Raw genomic sequence first — 20,739 nt, forward strand, 5'->3', positions numbered from 1 at the left:
GAGGAAGCTCTCCCCTCCGGGATCCACCTGTGACTCCCAGGCATCTCCCAGTCTTTTGACCTCTGCTTTCAGTACCGGAGATCACAGATCAGATTCAACAAGGGTGTAAAGAGGGTCCCGCCGGAGGACATTTTGGAATCAGTCCTCCCAAGAGCAGCGGATCTGCAGTCAGGGACTCCCCCTTGGGTCGGGACGCCGCCCGAGGTAACTCCTCAAGGTAGAGAGCCCTCAACTTTTAGGTGAGTGATACGTGCATTTTGAGTCATCATTTTAAATTCTTAAGTCGGCTGTGTAGTATTAATTCCCCTTACATCACTGAGCCTGTGGTTTACAAAATGTTACTGGAGTTCTAACTAACTTTTTACGAAAGAATAAAGCTGAGCTTTAACACCTGTTGGATTTGACTGTGTGTGCCTCCATAACATCCCTTCGAGTGTAGGTTAAAGCTCTGCCAATGAGCCCCGTTAGCTCGTGAGCCAAGACCCCCTTCCCCCTTTGAGAAAGGCGAATCCCATCTGACACCAGCAGGCCTGGGGCCGTGCCGGCCACCCCATTATTGAAAAACCCAAAACTCTGGCAGTGACACCAGCCGCGACCCACGTATTAACAGACCGGGTCCGTCTCTTTCTTCCAGTGTTGCTGCCCGCAGCTGGAAGGAGAGAGGGAAAAATAAGCCGTGTTCCAGATTCCCCTCCCAACCATCCCAAGGCCCCGAAGTCTCTTTCGATCGCCCTTGGACCACGCATTGCAGCTTCGTCGCCACCCAGACGGAAGAGCAGTAGTGGGCAATAGCCCGTGGGCTGTCCCAGGCTGGGAAGTTTCCCAGTGCTGCCCTGAACCTGGGCCCCTGGGAGGCAGCAGGCTTCCCTAAGAGGAGGCTCTGTCCGGCATCTCGGCCCCTCTGTTCCCCTCAGAAGGGAGTCACCCACACCCCTAAGCTGTCTTGGCTTCCTCGGGGAGGCGGTCGTGATACGGGGGTAGGCCTTTCTGACCGTGGCAACACCTCTGGCGCAGCTGGCCCGAGCTCCACATCCTCCCTGGACTGGCCTTCCACCTCCGGAGCCTCACAGCTCTTGTTGAGAGGCACCTGGGAAGGTGAGGAGGGGGTTTGCCTGCTGCCCCCAGCCTGGCCTCCTTTTTCTTTTTTCCTTTTTCCTCTTCCCTTTCCTTTCCCTTTCCTTTTCCCTTTCCTTTCCTTTTCCCTTTCCTTTTCCCTTTCCTCTTTTCTTTTTCCTTTCCCCTTTCTTTTTTTCTTTCCTTTTCCTTTTCCTTTTTCCTTTCCCTTTCCCTTTCCCTTTCCTTTTCCCTTTTTTCCTTTCCTTTACTTTTCCCTTTCCTTTTTCCTTTCCTTTTTCCTTTTTCCTTTCCCCTTTCTTTTTTTCTTTCCTTTTCCCTTTCCCATTCCCATTCCCTTTCACTTTCCCTTTCCTTTTCCCTTTCCCTTTCCCTTTCCTTTTCCCTTTTTTCCTTTCCCCCTTCCTTTTCCCTTTTTTCCCTTTCCTTTTCCCTTTTTTCCCTTTCCCTTTCCCGGTCCCCCGGCTCTCGGGTGCTTTCTGGCACCCGTTTCTGCCTCGGGGAGGGCAGAGCACGGTTCCAGCAGCCAGAGGCTCTCAGAGTCCCGGGTGCGCCTTCCCCTTCCTGCTGCCTCCCGGAGCTCTGCCGGCGGGCTGGGCTGAGCTGGGCTGAGCTGGGCTGAGCTGGGCTGAGCTGAGCTGAGCTGGGCTGAGCTGAGCTGGGCTGAGCTGGGCTGAGCTGAGCTGGGCTGAGCTGGGCTGAGCTGAGCTGAGCTGGGCTGAGCTGAGCTGAGCTGAGCTGAGCTGAGCTGAGCAGGTCGTCCCCTCGGTCCCACCTCTCAGGGCTGGTCCCGCTCCTGCCAGCCCTTCCCAGGGCCAGGCTCTGGCACGCCCTGAGGCTGCGTGGGAGCTCTCTCTGGGTCGCCACATCCCTGCTGGCGAGCGCAGAGGACGTGGCTTTCTGCTACCGTCGCCTGGCTCCTTCCCCCGGCCGAACTCCCCTCTGGAGCGGGCAGGGGCACGCCGCCCTTCCCCGCCAACTGCCGCCCCCGGCTCTCTTTGCCCGCTCTGGCCGCGGCGCTCCCCAGGCCGCTTCGGAAAGGGGTGGGGGTGGCGCTGTTACAAATAATCTGGTAAGTTAAAATTTTATATAAAGTGGGTTCGATCAAAAGGTGAAGACTGTAGAATACAGGGGTTTGAAGCTCGCAATGTAGTCGTCGAAACTTAGGAACGTACAAAATGTGCTGTATACAGTCATAAGAAATAAGTAGTGTCTAAGATTGGTTAACCATAGAAACTTCGACCGATTGGTTAGTTTGTAGTGTTTTGTCCTAAGAAACTAAGAGAGATCGTTGTGGACCTTAGTTCTGTTGCTTAGAAGCCCCACTTTGATCAAGGTTCCAGTTAGTGGCATTAAGTAAGATTAACCAATGAATGTTTTAGTATAAGAATATTGATAAGGTGGTGTGACTGAGGGCCAATCACTAGAAACGTTAAAGTCAAGAATTAACATTGAATGTCCTTTTTATGTCAATCTAACACATGATGGCGAAAATCGTACTGCGCAGAATCCCATAAGAGAGGTCAACTCTCGGACAAAGTGAAGACGACTACGGAAGACCACCAGAGGGCTCCTGAAGACCACCAGAGACTTCACCACGCCTGTGTAAAGGGACGTTTACATATGCTAATGATTTGTCGGACAGTTGATGATTATGTATGACATTTCCCAGGCATCTAGCGAATATGTATAACAGGTGTGTATTTAACCTGCATGGTCAAACCAGACGGGTGCACACACGAGGTGCAGTGATCCCCTGTGTGCCCAGCGCTGCAATAAAGGAGTGCCTGCTTCTTAACTTCTCATTGCCGTCAAGGAGTTTTATTCCGGATTTCGGCAACAGCGCGGCCCCCGGGCCGAGACCTGCCGCTCCGCTCCGCTCCGCTCCGCTCCGCTCCGCTGCGGGCCGGGCCGGCTCCGGGGCAGCTCGCCTCGGCGACCGACTGCCAGCCGCAGTGACAGCCGGGCAGCGGCCCCAGGCTGCTCCAAGGAAGCTCCCGGAGACGAGGGCTCTCCTCTGGAGGAAGCTCTCTCCGCCGGGAGCCACCCGCCGCTCCGTCCGTCCGTCCGTCCGTCCGTCCGTCCTCGGGTCCCCTTGTCCCGGCAGGCTGCGCTGGTGCCCGGGAAGGGCAGCGGGAGAGCCCCAGGGCTGGGCCGGGGCCGGGGCCGGGGCCGGGGCCGGGGCCGGGGCCGGCTCTGTCCTGGCGGCGACCCCCCTGTGGCGGGGGCACGGGAGGACCCCCTTTGGTCCGCCCCGGGACTGACTGACAGCGCTGCCCTCACAGCGGGGGGGGGACTGACTGACAGCGGCGTCACGCTGCACAAAGCCCTGGGGAGCTGCCCCGGCGGGGGGGGGGGCGAGGCGGCAGACAAAGGGGGGTCCCTCGCCTCCCCTGCGACACACGGCCATGGGGGCTTCCTCCCCTGCACCGCTCCGCTCTGCCACGGATTGCCTGGGGAGGGGGGGGTTGGGGGGGGGGGGGCCGGGAGGGACACGGACACTGTGCATCTAGCGAGGTGGCTCTCTCTCTCTCTAGTGCAACTGTAATTGCCAACAAGCCGTAACAGCAACCATCAATCGGAGGAGCACCGGCTATCTATACAGTATTTTCATACAAACTTATCCTCCCCAAGAAAGTAAATCGCTAATAAAGCAAAGCCAGCAGCAGGACAAGCAGCACCGGGGCAGAGGAGATCCCCCTTTTGGGGAAGGAGCGGGTAAGTAGCACAAAAATGTCCTGCGGGAGGAGGAAAAACGGAGAAGCCTTTCCCAGTTCCGACTTCCCTCCTCACCCACGAGCTCTCCGGCCTGATCACGCTGACTTCAGCAGCTAGGAGCATCAAGGTCCACAGTCACCAGTGCCAGCAATACGGGACCGGTGCCACCAGCCCAGGTACCGCTGGAAGTGATGTCAAATACAGAAAACCCTGTGGTAGGTGAGAAAGTCCTGGTTTAAATTCAGTCAGTTAGCCAAGACCAGTCCGATCGGTTCTAGTCTTCCTGTTTAACGGTGCCTCACCTGGAGCACCAGTGCCGATCCCTTCTGCTCTTCCTCATGGATGGCGCGTCCCTCTTGGCAGGAAAACGGACCGCTGACCCGATACAGAGCGACTGAGCGGTCAAAGCGAGGAGGGGACACCTCCTCAAAAGACCACCGAAGGCCAGCCGAGACCCCCGCGCGTGCGGAGAGGGCGTCTGATGCGTCAGGGTTACACAATGCTAGGCACATGCACCAGATAGTTTGAATATGTATTAGGTAGGAGTAGTTTAATAAATTAGATGCAATTGTTACCGTATAAAAGGGACACAACTGATGAATCCGCCCTGCTTGATTTGTGCAAAGTCCACGGAGCACCCTGCGCAGAATAAAACAGTATCTCTTCCGCCTGTGTGAGATTGCTCTCTTGCACACCGTGTACCAAATCCGCTTTTAGGACAACAGAAGCAAGCGTGTGGCTTTTTCCAGGGTTTATGGGATGCCAAGGGGAAGAGAGGGAAGAGCTTGCTTGTTTCTGCTTGTTCTTCTTTAAGTACCTTTCCCTTTCCTTTTAGAAGGCGGCCACTGCTTTAAAGAACAAGGTGCTTTCTCAAAGTTAAAAGAATGCCTATCCCAGTTAAAATAAAAACCATTTTTGTTTAGATTTCATTAACCCATGTTCTTTATCGTCTAAAATGATTTTCCAAAATGGATGCGCATCTTGCCCGTAATTCTGTAATGGCATTTTCCGGACTGAGACATCAAAATGTCTTTGTGTGTAGGTTGTAGCCTCAGCCAGCCCAGCTCTTGCAGGGTAAAGGCCCTTTCTTATGCAGCTGCATCTAAGATCAGGGAAGTGGGACATCCTCCTGCTCCTGACAGAACCAGTGCTAAAGAAGATCAACTCATGGATATCTTCCCTTATTTATGGCTTGTTCTCCATCTGGTCAACTCTCTAGCCATTCCCTGGTCCTCACCGCTGTCCATCTCATTGTACAGCCCCCCAGCAGAAGGGACCGAAACCTGGTGCACTCCGCCTGTACCACGGTTTGTGGGACAGGACTGAGGAGAACGCCGTAAATGGAACCAGTTTCTCAACCCCATTTCTTCTTGGAGGGAAAGCATTCTTTCACTGCTGATGGGAGCCCGGGAATGAATACAGAGGCATATAGGGTGGATAATCCGTGCATCATGGTGGGAACAAGCCAAACAGACCCCGTGTTGCGTTATCATCTGACTCTTTTAGAACATCGCCTCATTCTGCCAGACACGTTACCCCATCAGACGGCCACACGTCGCTACTGCTAAAGTAACCACCAGTAACACGGTGTTATGTGTTAGACCAGCATTGTGCGTGTAGGTGCTGACGGTGCCTCAGCTCGGGAGAGGGCTGAAGAATGACGGTTTATTGCAAATGCGCTAGCGTGATGGCAAAAAGCTGCCTCAGCATGCCCTAGGCGCGTCTGAAATCTTAACTCCCAGCCTCATCCCACTACCTATCAAAGGCATAAATAATTACACAACTTGTAGCAGAGTGGCAAAAGCTAATCCAAAACATTTTCACCAATTTTGACCTTTTTAATGCTGTGAAGCATAGGGCAGCAGTCCATCCAAGACAAGAAACCTCTACTTCTTCTTCTTGGAGGGAAGGAGTGCTTTCTGCCAGGGTAAGACTGATTAAAGTAACACACAGTGCCAAGCCGATGCTTGTTTTATTAGAGTCTCATACAATGATTTTCAAATGTAAAATTCCCCATTTATGACACTCAAGGATCAACATCGTAAAGCTTGTCGCTCTTTTTTCCAAAACCTCTAGGTTGTGAAGAAAAAGACATTCTAACCCAACATCTTCAGTATGTTAATTTGAAAACGTAAACAAAGTAGAATTTCATTTTAAAGCATTTAATAGCGGAGACAAGCCATGTGTAAAGCTGAATTACAAAAGAAACAATACAACCCGACATTCATGCTACAAGTTTACCTTTCCACAACCAGTAGTACTTCCAGGTCAGTTCTTTCCAACAAAGAGATGCTGTAGTGGCGAGAAGATTATGCTGGGGAAACAACAACAACAAAACCCCACCACGCTGTACCTAAAATACTTCTCTGACAATTGTAACAACAAGGTAATTTCTGTCCACCAGAAAGACACATCCCCAGCACAAAATAATACAGAGGAAGACCAAAAATGTAGAGGAAACATAGAGAACAACCTGTGCCATAACGGTCTAGTCTCAATAGTTAAGGGGACTGGCATACATTATGATTAACAAGGAGTTTTATTCCTTCCAAAACCAACCCACCTATCAAACAGTTACTGCCAACGTTCAACACGGGCTGTGCAGTGAACAGACCACTCTTGTTTCGACAGCTTTAGAGCACTCCTTTAGTCAGCAATGCCCAGCAACTGCTGGCGGGGCTACTTTCATTTCAGTTTAAAATGGTGTCTTTGGGAGTCAGTTACAAAGGCCACAGTTGCTAAGCGGGCAAATAAAGGCCATACTTGCCTTAAGGGGACTGAAGGTCCCTCCCAGGAAGGCCCCTCGAGAAGGGGCAGTGTGTAAAAGTCCTTTAGAAACCGGGCTGGAGACGGCACTCCGCAGCTGATAAAAGCCACATCCTATGAGGGCTGTGACTGAGGTCAGTAACACCCCCCCATCTCCCCAACCCCAACCCCCCATGAGGAGTTTTTTCCCCAAAGACAGCCCAGAAGAGGAACGTTTCCTGGGAATGCTGCACCTTACCACAAGACAAAAGGACACCCCTGAATGCTCCTTTGCCTTGGCAGACTTTTTTGTTTAACCACAGAAAAGAGGGACCCATTCTTCAAGAGAACGTAGAATCACCTGAACTGCCAGAATCAGGCACAGGCTCGGACAGAGCCAGGACTGCATCTGCTCGTAGCTGCAGTATTCGTACCTTCTCCAGAACCTGGACAGACCCCTTCCTTCTGACTCCACGTTTCCTTTGTTTACCGTTTGGTCCAGTTGCTGCAGTAGCTGCACCGCACCCTCAGCCTGACCGGTTCCTGTTCTTTGTTCAAGGTTCGATCCCACAGGCGCCCCTGTCAGAAACAGCAGCAAGAACAAAAACACAAGCTCGCTCTCTCCACACTCCCTGCACACCCAACGGCAGACCCTGAAACCGAGAGGTCGGTCCAGACTCTGACTGACATCACGCCTGGGAGCTTTCAAAGCAATCACAGTGCAGACTGGTTGGAGGTAGGCTCCCATCTCACAGCCCGGCTCTGAAAGAGCTACGTAGCCTGGCTCTGTGGGTGGGAATTGCTTACAGCCAAAATCATTGCTGACCTACTGCTCTTTGGTGGTTCTAATTCCTAGTCTCACGTGCTGGAAAATACCAAACACCACTTTTAAAGGAAAACTATTACCAATGTCATCCTTGCGGCTTTTGACTTCATATGACCAATTCGAATGAAACAAGCCAGGAATTCCTTACTTACACAAACTCACCCGGTTACAGCCCACAGTAAGGGATGCTGGACTAAACTCACGCTCATCTTCTTTGGAGGAATTCTGAAAGGAAAAGGAACCCAAGAACTTTCACACCATGTAAAATTCTGTTCTACAGGAGATCTTTGTTTCTTTGCTTGCTTGCTTGAAGAACTAAAAGGCAGGGTCTGCTCTCTTGTTCTGTGACTGTATTTTCTTTCCTGCTACTATGAGGACCTTCTTCACCAATATCTTTCTGCCCCTCCCTCCTCAGGACGTTCCCAGGCCTAACATAAAGCTGGAATTCATTGACTAGACTTTAATATAGCAGATAGTGAAAGCGGGACACCAGCTACGGCACAGACAGACATTTTAAAAAACATCGACAGAGGTGCTGTGGGAAATAACAGCCGCTGGACAATACAGGCCCCTAGACATCAGCCCTGCTAAGACACACTCATAGGAAGCAGAGTAACAGGGCAGGGACAAAAGTGAAAAGTGCCAGAAGCAAGAGGTGAGCCAGCAATACCCATTCACAAGGCTATCAGCAATACAAAGGACCACAAACAACAAAACCACCCCGTAAGCTTCTTTAGGAGAAAGTGAAACAACTCTGTCACAGAGATAAGATAAGCAAAGAATAGATCCCTCCCTGATGGTGCTTCTCTTGCACTAAGCTCAGGTTCACCTGAAATTCCAGACTTTAGATGGCCAGAGATCTTTGCAGTTTAGTCTCAGAGCATTAACTAAGGTAGGAAAATTATCTGCAGTGACAGGCTGAGCGTCTCCCAGTTCTTTCTTCCTTGGACTTCTACTGGTGCTCTTGGTAAGCAGAAAGATGCACAGGCTCAACTCCAGTCACCCTGACCAGACAGCCTCCTGTCAAAATCACAGGCCTGGAAGGCATTTGGATGAGAGCTGAAAATGCAATCTGTTTAAAAGCCATGCAACTGCAGCACTCCCACGCTCCTCCTTCTGAATCGACTGCCGATGCTGTAAAGTCAGTCCTACGCGTACTAAGCAGACAGATTTCCTTCATGTTTTAACGAGAGCCTTCCCTTTGAGATGCACTCTAAAACACCAGCTGGATTTGGATCCAAAGTCATACACTGCTCATAAACTGAACAAGAGCCCTGGAGGAATGACCAGAAGAATCCTGAGAAAGCACAGGCGCTACTGAGATGGTCTTTCCTAAACCTGATCTTTCTTCTCATCCTGAATACCAAAAGAAAACAAATGGAAAGCAAACCAAACGGAAGGCGTGTCACAGAAGCACCTGGCCCTGATCTCCTAAGAAAGCACACGAGGGAGAGGTCATCTGCTCAGGATTCCATGCGGTGCTCCTGACATCTGGTCTGGTATTCATAAAGACACCAGTTTGTGTCTGGAGCTCCCTCTCAGCGTAACAGTGCCCTGACTAGTGCAAATTGCAGGTACGAGTCATGGTGGCACAAGCATCTCTTCTGGAGAAGGTTCTTCTCACCTGAACTGGTATTTGCCGACTTGATGATTCACTCATCATAGTTCCAGATTACCTGGAAAGAGCTCAGGACATGTCCTCCCACATCAGTTAACACAATAGGAGGTTACGGTGATGTCTGCCACCTACCACATCATTTCTCAGGGTCCAACATTCTAACCCGGAGCTCCAGCTTCCAAGGACCCTAATGTTTGGGAAATTCAGCCACTGTACAAGGAGCGGAGGCATTCTGGGGACAGCAGTTATGGCAAAGCGGGGAATAAAAAAAAGCATCTTTCAGAGGATGACCCTTATCCCACCAACAGAGTGTTTGGAGCACCTGAGGAAAGAAGCCAGAAAGGGCACGCGTAGAGAGACCTGTCGCTAATCCTGCAAAGGTAAGCTGAAGGGAAAAAAAGGGATACAGGTTTTGGAGACAAATCAGCCTACTTGTTTTAGAGAAGTTCTGTACTGAAGGCTCCTGAGGAGTTACCAGACAGTCTCCTTCCTATCTTGAAAATCCAACAAACCTGTCAAAAACCCCTCTTCTGAAAGAAAGTTTTGGGCTTACAACAAGGTGAGGGCTCTTTCAATACAGGAGTTTACCTGGGCAGGCTGAAGGTAACCATGCAGCTAGCAGCACCTGAAATTGCAGGCCACTGTACATGCAGGGGATCCCTGCTGAGCAATTATGCCCCAAAGATTGGCCCTTTGAAACTAGTCCTACAGCAGCAAGCAGGCAGCATGCCCTGGCCAGCAGGCACCAAGCCCACAGACGATATTTGCGTAAAGGCTCAGCCAGTTGTGGAGAGGTCCAAAAGGTTTCTGAAATGGGGGCAGCACGTCATCATGCAGAAACACGCAGAAACCTGGGCATCTGATGCAACTCTTCCCCTCCCAAGGAACAGTGGGAGAAGAAGCTGTTCCTTTTATACCACCAGGCAACTTCCTTTGTGGACAACCCCAAGAGGAATGAGTTTGCCTCCTTTGAGAAGACTCTCTCCAAAGAGCTGGAGAGGTAAGGTGGCCAGGAAGGCAATAGTGTGGCAGGGGTTTGAATTAAATGCAGAATGGCTATCAGGATCCAGAAAATGGATGAAATGCACTGGGAGGATGGGCAACAGCCAAGAGGAGGAGAACAGGGGGGTGAGGGAAGACCCTCTTACCTAAAGGGTGTGCCTAACAGCAGCTCTGTCAGAGCAGCCTTTTAGCTTGTGGGCTACAAGAGGAAGAATCTTGCCCTCCTGACAAGCTCTCTGGAGAACAGTGGGTTTAGAAAGCAACTGCCAATCCCTCTGGGACAATCCTGTCGTAAATCTGCCTTCTGAGGACATAGCGAGAAAAAAACATGACACTGTTTCAAGAAGAGGGAGATGCCTGCAAGGCCATCTGCACAGAGAAAGGACACTGCTGAGGAGTGGCAAGTACTCGCACCGAAGCCAGTGTCAAGGTGTCAGCACCCACTGTTGGCCCTTCATGGAGTTCTGCACAAAGGAGCATGTGAGGTAAAAGAGGACTGGAGTCTCTTGAGGACAAGGCAGGGCAACCTTCAGGTTCAGCTGCGAGAGGCTAAGTTCACCCCTAGAGCTTGTAGCTTCACAGTCAGAAAAGCCTGTGTTGGTTCCCGGTAAAACTCATCCCGTGGCTAAGTTTGATGAGCAGGAATCACAAATGTCTCCATGCAGGTGATGCAGGTGAAAAGGGAAAAAAAGTTACCTGAAGGCATTTTTATGCTTGCCACTTTAAGAACCTAGGACTAAACAGATGCTGTTGTCTCTGAATATTCTGTAGCTTATCGTTTCAAATCCATGCTTTGCTTTACTCGTATGGCAAACGCGCTCGGCTCCAGTTCTGAAAATAAGTCAAACGGGTAAGAACTGAGTTTACCAAAAGTCACAAAAAGGAAGCAATCTTGTAAATGGCTGCTCAAGTATTTCATTAGAAAGCAGAGTTTTAGTACCTCCCTCTAAGCCAACAAGACAGGTACCCTTAATCTGTATTTGTACTCATGTTTCAAAGTCTCATCTAAAAAATGACAATAGGCACTCACTCCAGTATTAGGCTTTCTGCTTTTCTAGGAAGCCCAACAAGCAGTTAAAGAGAAAAACAGCGTGACGTGACAGGGAAAGGGGCATGAGCAGCAAGGTGAGAAAGCTTGCAAATCCTACAAGATTACTGACACAGGGAGAAGGGCAGGTAGCAAAGAACCATAGAAAGGTCTTACAAGACTCGGTCGTGGAGCAATAAAATGGCAGAGAGGTACAAAGTGGCGCACGTGGGGAAAAACAGTCCTGGCTTCACACACAAAGGCTCTAGAGCTTCTCAGCTGAACGCTTGAAGCAAAATTTCAAACTACCGTCAGTAAAACCAGCCTCTTTTCCCACTGAAGCACGAAATCCACGCGCGGCAGTGAAACAGGAGCGCTTTTTACAGCTCCCATTACTCGATGCTCAGCCCGTGCAAGCGCAGTAGCCCCTCGGAAGTGACCGCTTTCACGGTCAGTGAAAGAAGGCAGGAAAAGAGCAGCCCCCCCCGTCCGAATTTAGGGTCTCCTAGGAACTCACTGCTACCGGCAGGCCCCAAACCGCAGGCTGTAGCTTCAACACGCTCACCTGCCGATTTTAAGTCCGTACACACGCCTGCCTGCATGAAGAAACCTGGTTTCAGGCGACCGACAGGTACCTGCTTTCGAGGACGTCCTCCTTTCTCCCGGCCTAGGGAAGGAAGCAGGAGAGCCAACGGGACGCGACTGCTCTGGAAACGCCGCTGCCGACCTCCCTGAAGCTTGACAGGCCTCTTGCCCCGGGGGCTGCCAAGAACGCCCGGGCAGGACTGCGTCGCAGCCCGCCACCGACGCCAGGCTGTGAGGGAGGGACGGACACCCCCGCCGGCTGCGGGTCCCCGCGGGGACAGCCGGCAGAAACCCCTTTCTCTCCACAGCCGCACGTCTCCGCGGTGCCCGCCGGCCTCCGCCGGACAGCCACCAGCGGCAGGCAGTCCCCTGCTGCCCCCGCAGCCCCGGGGGCGGCAGGGAGGGGCCGGGGCTGGCCGGGCCTGCGGGGGGAAGGCCGGGTCCCGGCGCCCCGGCCTGCCGCGAGGGGAGATGCCGCCACCGCCGCCGCCGCCTCAGCCCCGCTGCCGGCCTGCGAGGCCCCCGGGCAGCCCCGGCGCTGGCGACCGCCGGGCAGCCCACCGCTCCACGGACGGGGAGGAGCCCCCGCCACGGCCACCGGCCCCGCCGCGCCCGCCGCCCGCCCTTGCCTCAGGCGGGGCCGGGCCGGGGCTGCGGCCGGAGCGGAGCCGAGGGCAGCCGAGCCCAAACGAGATGAGCCGAACCGAGCCGAGCGGAGCCGAGGGGAGGCGAGCGCCGCCGCAACGACATGAGCCGAACCGAGCCGAGGGAAGCCGAGCCCAGCCCAGCCGAAGGGAGCCGAGCCCAGCCGAAGGGAGCCGAGCCCAGCCCAGCCGAAGGGAGCCGAGCCCAGCCCAGCCGAAGGGAGCCGAGCCCAGCCCAGCCGAAGGGAGCCGAGCCGAGCCCAGCCGAAGGGAGCCGAGCCCAGCCCAGCCGAAGGGAGCCGAGCCCAGCCCAGCCGAGGGGAGCCGAGCCGAGCCCAGCCGAAGGGAGCCGAGCCGAGCCCAGCCGAAGGGAGCCGAGCCCAGCCCAGCCGAGGGGAGCCGAGCCCAGCCCAGCCGAGGGGAGCCGAGCCCAGCCCAGCCGAGCCGAGCCGAGCCCAGCCGAGGGGAGCCGAGCCGAGCCCAGCCGAGGGGAGCCGAGCCCAGCCCAGCCGAGGGGAGCCGAGCCCAGCCCAGCCGAGGGGAGCCGAGCCGAGCCCAGCCGAAGGGAGCCGAGCCCAGCCCAGCCGAAGGGAGCCGAGCCCAGCCCAGCCGAGGGGAGCCGAGCCCAGCCCAGCCGAAGGGAGCCGAGCCGAGCCCAGCCGAAGGGAGCCGAGCCCAGCCCAGCCGAAGGGAGCCGAGCCCAGCCCAGCCGAGGGGAGCCGAGCCCAGCCCAGCCGAAGGGAGCCGAGCCCAGCCCAGCCGAGGGGAGCCGAGCCCAGCCCAGCCGAGGGGAGCCGAGCCCAGCCCAGCCGAGGGGAGCCGAGCCCAGCCCAGCCGAGCCGAGCCGAGCCCAGCCGAGGGGAGCCGAGCCCAGCCCAGCCGAGGGGAGCCGAGCCCAGCCCAGCCGAGGGGAGCCGAGCCCAGCCCAGCCGAGGGGAGCCGAGCCCAGCCGAAGGGAGCCGAGCCCAGCCGAAGGGAGCCGAGCCCAGCCGAAGGGAGCCGAGCCCAGCCCAGCCGAGGGGAGCCGAGCCCAGCCCAGCCGAGGGGAGCCGAGCCCAGCCCAGCCGAGGGGAGCCGAGCCCAGCCGAGATGAGCCGAGCCGAGCCCAGCCGAAGGGAGCTGAGCCGAGCCCAGCCGAAGGGAGCCGAGCCCAGACCAGCCGAGATGAGCCGAGCCCAGCCCAGCCGAAGGGAGCCGAGCCCAGCCCAGCCGAGGGGAGCCGAGCCCAGCCCAGCCGAAGGGAGCCGAGCCCAGCCCAGCCGAGCCGAGCCGAGCCCAGCCGAGGGGAGCCGAGCCGAGCCCAGCCGAGGGGAGCCGAGCCGAGCCCAGCCGAAGGGAGCCGAGCCCAGCCGAAGGGAGCCGAGCCCAGCCCAGCCGAAGGGAGCCGAGCCCAGCCCAGCCGAAGGGAGCCGAGCCCAGCCCAGCCGAGGGGAGCCGAGCCCAGCCCAGCCGAGATGAGCCGAGCCCAGCCCAGCCGAAGGGAGCCGAGCCCAGCCCAGCCGAGGGGAGCCGAGCCCAGCCGAGATGAGCCGAGCCCAGCCCAGCCCAGCCGAAGGGAGCCGAGCCCAGCCCAGCCCAGCCGAAGGGAGCCGAGCCCAGCCCAGCCCAGCCGAGATGAGCCGAGCCCAGCCCAGCCGAAGGGAGCCGAGCCCAGCCCAGCCGAAGGGAGCCGAGCCCAGCCGAGATGAGCCGAGCCCACCCCAGCCGAAGGGAGCCGAGCCGAGCCCAGCCGAAGGGAGCCGAGCCCACCCCAGCCGAAGGGAGCCGAGCCCAGCCGAGATGAGCCGAGCCCAGCCCAGCCGAAGGGAGCCGAGCCCAGCCCAGCCGAAGGGAGCCGAGCCCAGCCCAGCCGAAGGGAGCCGAGCCCAGCCCAGCCGAAGGGAGCCGAGCCCAGCCCAGCCGAAGGGAGCCGAGCCCAGCCGAGATGAGCCGAGCCCAGCCCAGCCGAAGGGAGCCGAGCCCAGCCCAGCCGAAGGGAGCCGAGCCCAGCCGAGATGAGCCGAGCCCAGCCCAGCCGAAGGGAGCCGAGCCGAGCCCAGCCGAAGGGAGCCGAGCCCACCCCAGCCGAAGGGAGCCGAGCGCAGCCGAGATGAGCCGAGCCCACCCCAGCCGAAGGGAGCCGAGCCCAGCCCAGCCGAAGGGAGCCGAGCCCAGCCCAGCCGAAGGGAGCCGAGCCCAGCCCAGCCGAGGGGAGCCGAGCCCAGCCCAGCCGAGGGGAGCCGAGCCCAGCCCAGCCGAGGGGAGCCGAGCCCAGCCCAGCCGAGGGGAGCCGAGCCCAGCCCAGCCGAGGGGAGCCGAGCCCAGCCCAGCCGAAGGGAGCCGAGCCCAGCCGAGATGAGCCGAGCCCAGCCCAGCCGAAGGGAGCCGAGCCGAGCCCAGCCCAGCCGAGATGAGCCGAGCCCAGCCCAGCCGAAGGGAGCCGAGCCCAGCCGAAGGGAGCCGAGCCCAGCCCAGCCGAAGGGAGCCGAGCCCAGCCGAGGGGAGCCGAGCCCAGCCCAGCCGAAGGGAGCCGAGCCCAGCCGAGATGAGCCGAGCCCGGCCCGGGCGCCCCCTCCCTCTGCTCCAGCTCCCCACGCTGCTCTGCACTGGCTGCTGCTGCTGCTGCTGCGCTGCAGAGGCAGCTGCATTTTGGGGCTTGGAGCGCTTTGGGTTCCCGCGTGAGCCCCAAGCATCAGAGGAGTTGGCCTGTACCTCGTGGCAGGTCTTGCAGCTGCTTTCAGGGGGGTCTGGGCTCTGCCCAGGCCTCTCGAGTCAACGTTGACTCTGGTGCCTAATGACGGTATGCTGGCAGTGGCCCTGGTAGCTCAGCCCTTTCTCTCCCCAGTTGCAATGATGTCAGCAGGTTTGCCTTTTCTTGGTCCAGGCACCCTTCACGCAAAGATTCCCAGAGATTTTTTCATCCCTCCCCTACACACACAGTGGGATTCCTGGAGGGCCACAGAAATGCAACAGCAGCAGCGTTAGGCTCTTCTGGGGTTTGGGGGAGGAAACACCCTCATAGATAGCTGTCTGGAGCCTTTCTGGCAGCCACCTTTTACCTCTCAAACAGACACAACCGAAAAGCTCCGATGGTCAGTGACCTAGCCGAGCGATGATCAAAAATGCCCCTTTTTACCCCACAAAAGCCTAACAGCGACGTTTGTAGGAAAAACTCCCGCGACACGGGAGTTCAGCCGAGACACGGGCCCGTCGGGAGGAAGAGAGACTTCCTTTGTATTGCCGGAGTCGGCCAGCCACTTCATCCACCGTTTGTCCCTCGCCTTTTTTCCAGGACATCACTGCCAATGAGTTGGCATACAACGCTGGTACGTGTTGTAGAAACTTCCGCCCCAGGGGTTGTGTGCATTGGACTTCATCTGGATCTGTGGGTGACTGCTCGTTATCCGGATCATTATAAATCACCTCCAGCACGGCTAATTCCCTCAGGTACTGGATACCTCTCTGCATGGTGGTCCACTTGCCTGGCTGACACGTAACGTCTTCCTTGAAGGGGTATTTTTCCTTCACGCCTGACGGAAGTCCCCTCCAGAGGCTGAGGGCTCGTGTCTTTTTCCCAAACGCCTTGTCAGTGGCCCCTTCCCTAGACAGGGATCTCACCTGCTTGCCTTCCCTACCCTCTAATTCCAAGCTACCGGCCCGTTACCCCAGCAGCGGAGCAGCCGGGTAAAAATGTGCTCACCCGGATGGCGGCCGAAATCCTTTCGCGTATCTTGCAGCTCACTCAGGGATAGGGATCGGGTGATTATCTCGGGTTCTGCCTCTTTCTCCTGTTCTCGTGATGGCCCTGGCTCACCTCCATCCCTCGCTAAGTTGAACCGATTTCTCCGTGTATTTCTTTTTCTGCATAGGGGCGACTGACACCGGCAGAGGTCGGTTCTCTGGTTCAGCTGCAGCGCCTGTCGCCGGGGTTGGTTGGGGTAGCTGCAGTGCTTGTCACGAGGGCTGGAATAGCTGCAGTGCCTGTCGGTCTGTTTTCCCTCCCTTCCTCCTGAGGGTGCTGCATAATATCGAGCAGTGGTTGGTAGATACTGGCCAGGGCCCAGCACAGTGCGGTAAGTTGTGCCGCTTTGGAACAGGCACCGCATTTTCCTTTCCAACGGTCTATCGCTTCACCAGGGTCCTGTAGCTGTTTGGGAGTGAAGTTCCAAACCATTGGAGGTGAGAAGTCCTCTAGATACCTGCCCGTTTTCTCCCACATGCCACGCCATCCATGACTATTCAGCCTTGGGGCAGATCTCTGCGTGGTATTCTTAAAAAACTTTTTTGGAGCCCTAAACAAGACCTGAAACACATTCGGGAGACATAGCAAGACGAGCATGCTGGCTTGAACACCCCAGGGATCTTCAAACTTCTCAAAAGCTGCTGTAATTAGCCTGAAGGAGGAAGGGGAGGTGAACGAGCGGGGAGAAAGTACCCCCCCCAACTTCCCCACAGATTGGGTGCGATTACCAACAAGTTCCGAGAGAGGGCGCCCGAGGCACGGGAGTGACGTCGACGCCGCACGCAACTACCAGCTTAACCTCAGGACCCGTGACGTAATCATTTTGCGAGTCGACGTCACCCAGGACAGCAAAATGATAGTCCTGAGCCCGCGCCCAGAGGTGATAAACAGAGTGCATGTAAGAACTTGCACAACACCGCCACGGGAACAAAGGAGCCAACACTGGGACCAGCGACTATTCAACTAATCTAAGAAATGCGTACAACAAATTCGTTTTAACACGCTCCGGCCAGATCTGTCGTTATCTCAACCCTTCGTGCCCCACGTTGGGCACCAAAAAGGACTGTTGTGGTTTCAGCCCAGCCGGCGACCAAGCACCACAAGGCTGCTCGCTCACTCCCCCGCCGCCACCATCTTTGTCCAGAAACAGGAACGAAGCCTCTCCCCGAGACTAACGTCCCGACGGTGCTCCACGAAATCTGGAGTCCCCTCGGACGCTGGCGGCAGCAAGCTAGGAAAATCCGAGTGCCAAAGCCCACGGAGTTTCTGCTCTCAGCTCCAGGAAAGATTCCTGTTCATCCGTAAGAGGGAAGCCAGCGTCACCCTTGCGCGGCGGGAAACAAGGCTTATCCGATCGACGCCGGAGCGCCGCGTGAAGCCAGAGCGCAAAGCTGGACAAAACCGGGGGGGCAGGGGGGAAAGCCCGGCCCGGCCCCTTGGGAACCCCGAGGGCCCCTGGGGAGCGCAAAGCCGGGCAGCTGCCCTTCCTCACGCTCCCGGCCAGCTCCTCCCTGGAAAAGCGGGCACCGGCCTCCTCAGCCATCCCGGGGGCCCGGCCGGGAAGACCCCCGCCAGGGACAGCCCCGGGCGGTGCTGCCCAGAGCCCACCCAGCCCCGCCGTCCTCCCCTCTGCGGCACCCACCCCTTCTCCCAAACGGAGCCCGAGGGGTCACGGCCCATGGGCCGAGACCAGCGGAGAGCCGCCAGGGAAACCGCCGCCTCCGTCCATCGCGCAGACGGGAGCCGCAGCAGCCGGAGAACGCTGGTGTACTGCATGCATAATTGTATCGTGCCGCTCCCAGGGCAAGCCCAGGCACCGCTTCGCGCGTGGGACGTGCCGCCCCGAGAGCGGGGCTAGCCCAGGGGCGGCGGGGACAGGCTGGCCAGCAGCGCCGAGCCCGAGGCAAAGTCTGCCGTGGGTGCAGCCGAGGGCTGGCGCGGCCGGAGTCCTGGCTGGCCCTCGGCGCCTCTGCAGAGCGCCGGAGCCACGAGAACCGGCTCGGTCCCTTTGCGTCGGTGTCCATGGAACTGACTCGGTCCCTTTGCGTCGGTGTCCTTGCCACCAGCTCGGTCCCTTTGCGTCGGTGTCCATGGAACCGGCTCGGTCCCTTTGCGTCGGTGTCCTTGCCACCGGCTCGGTCCCTTCGCGTCGGTGTCCTTGCCACCGGCTCGGTCCCTTCGCATCGGTGTCCTTGCCACCGGCTCGGTCCCTTTGCGTCGGTGTCCATGGAACTGACTCGGTCCCTTCACGTCGGTGTCCTTGCCACCGGCTCGGTCCCTTTGCGTCGGTGTCCTTGCCACCGGCTCGGTCCCTTTGCGTCGGTGTCCTTGCCACCGGCTCGGTCCCTTTGCGTTGGTGTCCTTGCCACCGGCTTGGTCCCTTCGTGTCGGTGTCCTTGCCACCGGGGCAATCGCTGCCTTCTTTTTTACCTTCTTTTAAATCTATTTTCACAGGTGCTGCTAATTTTGATTTACCAAGAATATTTGTTTCCCATACTGTAGGGATCACTGCAGCATCCACCTCTGGTGGAATTTCCTGCTCCTCCACCTTTTCTTGTATCATCAGGATTTCTCCCGGTTTTGACTCAGGTATTTTTTTAAAAAAGAGTTCTCCATCCTCAAAAACAATTTGTGCATTTAATTTGGATAACAAATCCCTTCCTAACAAGGGTATCGGGCATTCTGGTACATACAAGAATTCATGTGTAATTATTTTATTTCCAAATTTCAAACCCAGGGGCTGCAGGAATGGTCTGTTTTCTTCCCTCCCTGTGGCTCTTACTATGTTTGCTGGTTTTGTTCCAATTTCTCCTTTACAAGTATTTAACACCAAAAATGTTGCTCCTGTATCCACTAGAAATTTAACTTCTTTTTCTCCCAGCTTAATTACAACCAGAGGCTCAGCTGGGTTCCCCTCCAGTCCCCTTCATTCATCCAAAACCATCATTCTGGCTATCTCTTTCTGAATTACTCACCTTTCCGTGGTATCAGGACGATGGATTAGCCAGGGATGCTTTCAGGCAATTTAGAAAGCAACAGGAAGCACGTTTTTCGCCCACACGTAATTAAGTCGTGGGACATATTGCCACAGGATGTCGTGAAGGTCAGAAGGACAAATGGACTCAAAACACCATTACACAAATTCACCAGAGGTAGTTTATATGTGTCTATTAAGCGCAACACTGCGTGCAGCATTTGGCTCAGAAGTCCCTGCACTGCTCACAGATGGAAACCAGGAGCGTGTCGGGGCAAAACCGCTCTGTAGGAGATCCCTCTTTTGTACCTTTTGCCCAAATTACCTGGACTGCCAGAGTGGGTATGGGCCAGGCAGACCTCCAGTCTGATCGCTGCGGTGACCGGTCTCACATAGCAGAGCCCCAGCACGTCTGTCCTACAAGAACCGTTCACGTTTCCCCTGGCAAAAAGCCCAAGCCCTGACACTCACCGCGGCTGCCATCATCCCCGCTGTTGCCCAGTGCAGCCGGAATTTTTTCCTCTTGCTTTGCATTGTGGCTGGTTTTTCTTTTGAAGGGGGTAGGGAAGGAAGAGGAGAGGAAACAGAGGTGACTGGAGCCAAAACACAGCCCCGAGGCAATAAACTAAATGCAAGACACATGTTCTTTAATTCTAGCTCAGCAGCCTCCGACACACGGGCTTCCTAGGGACAGCACCGAGACAGGACCCGATAGATTTGTGTCACACAGTAGAAGGGAAGTAAAAATAAAGTTTCCATTGGATTCTTTTTGTTTGTTTTTTTTCGGGAAAACCCACTGCCAATGAAGTTTCCACGATGGAACTGCAGCGCCAGGTTCCCTGCCGCGCGGCGAGCAGGCTGCATATGTGGCCGTGAGAGGGAAGGGGCCGAACCGCTCCTCGTGCCGGTGCTCCAAGTGCCAGTATCGGACAGGGGCACCATTATTCTCCATCTGCTCCAAAAACACTCTCTTTGCTCCTCCCCTCCTCCCTCACTAAGGAGCCTTTGAGTCCACGTGCCGAAGGAAAATCATCTCCGGGCTTTGCCTAAGGACTGGCCCCGCTGCTCGAGAGGGTCTGCCAGGAAGGTGCCGCTTGCCCCGGGGAGAAGCTCCTGCTGGGCTGCCCAGGGCAGGACGATGAGGGGGCAGAGGCTGGGAAGCGAGGAAGGCTCGTAGGAAGCACCCCTCATCCTCGGAAAGAGCCCGAAGAGGGGAGGTCTGGGCTTCCAGGGGCTGCTCGGCGGGGGAATGCCGGAGCGTGCCTCGCGGCCGGCGGGAAGCTTTCCCTGCGGAAGTTATAAATTAGGCATCTCCAGAGACCTCATTCATTTTACCCGTAATAAAATTACCACTTTTCAAAGGGGAAAACCCCTTTGAATGGCTTCAGTCAAACTAACCCCACGGGACGGCTTAGCTCAGATGCACGTATGCTCAATCTCAGGTTTGCGGGCAAGAATTATAGAGCTGCTTTGGGGACGTGGCTGATATTACAAGCAGTGTGACCCCTTCAAAGCCCACCCCAGCTACGTTCCTGAGGTCTGATGGGGCACAAAGCACCACCACTGCATCTCGGAAAGGAAGATGCAAATACAGCTACCTTGTTTCAACCTCCCCTGTTCCTTTTCTGACCTGTACTTTTCCCCCTGCTCTTTTCCAAGCAGTCCATATCCAACTCCCCCACCTCAGCAATGCCATTCACCCTTGTCCATAATGAAAAAAACAACAAAACCAAAACCCCAAAACAAAAAAACAAAACCCAAACAAAAAACCCCCACACACCTGAAGCTATTAATGCATCAGTTCA

The sequence above is a fragment of the Buteo buteo genome, unplaced genomic scaffold (genome assembly GCF_964188355.1).
Source record: "Buteo buteo unplaced genomic scaffold, bButBut1.hap1.1 HAP1_SCAFFOLD_101, whole genome shotgun sequence".
Classification (NCBI taxonomy): Eukaryota; Metazoa; Chordata; class Aves; order Accipitriformes; family Accipitridae; genus Buteo; species Buteo buteo.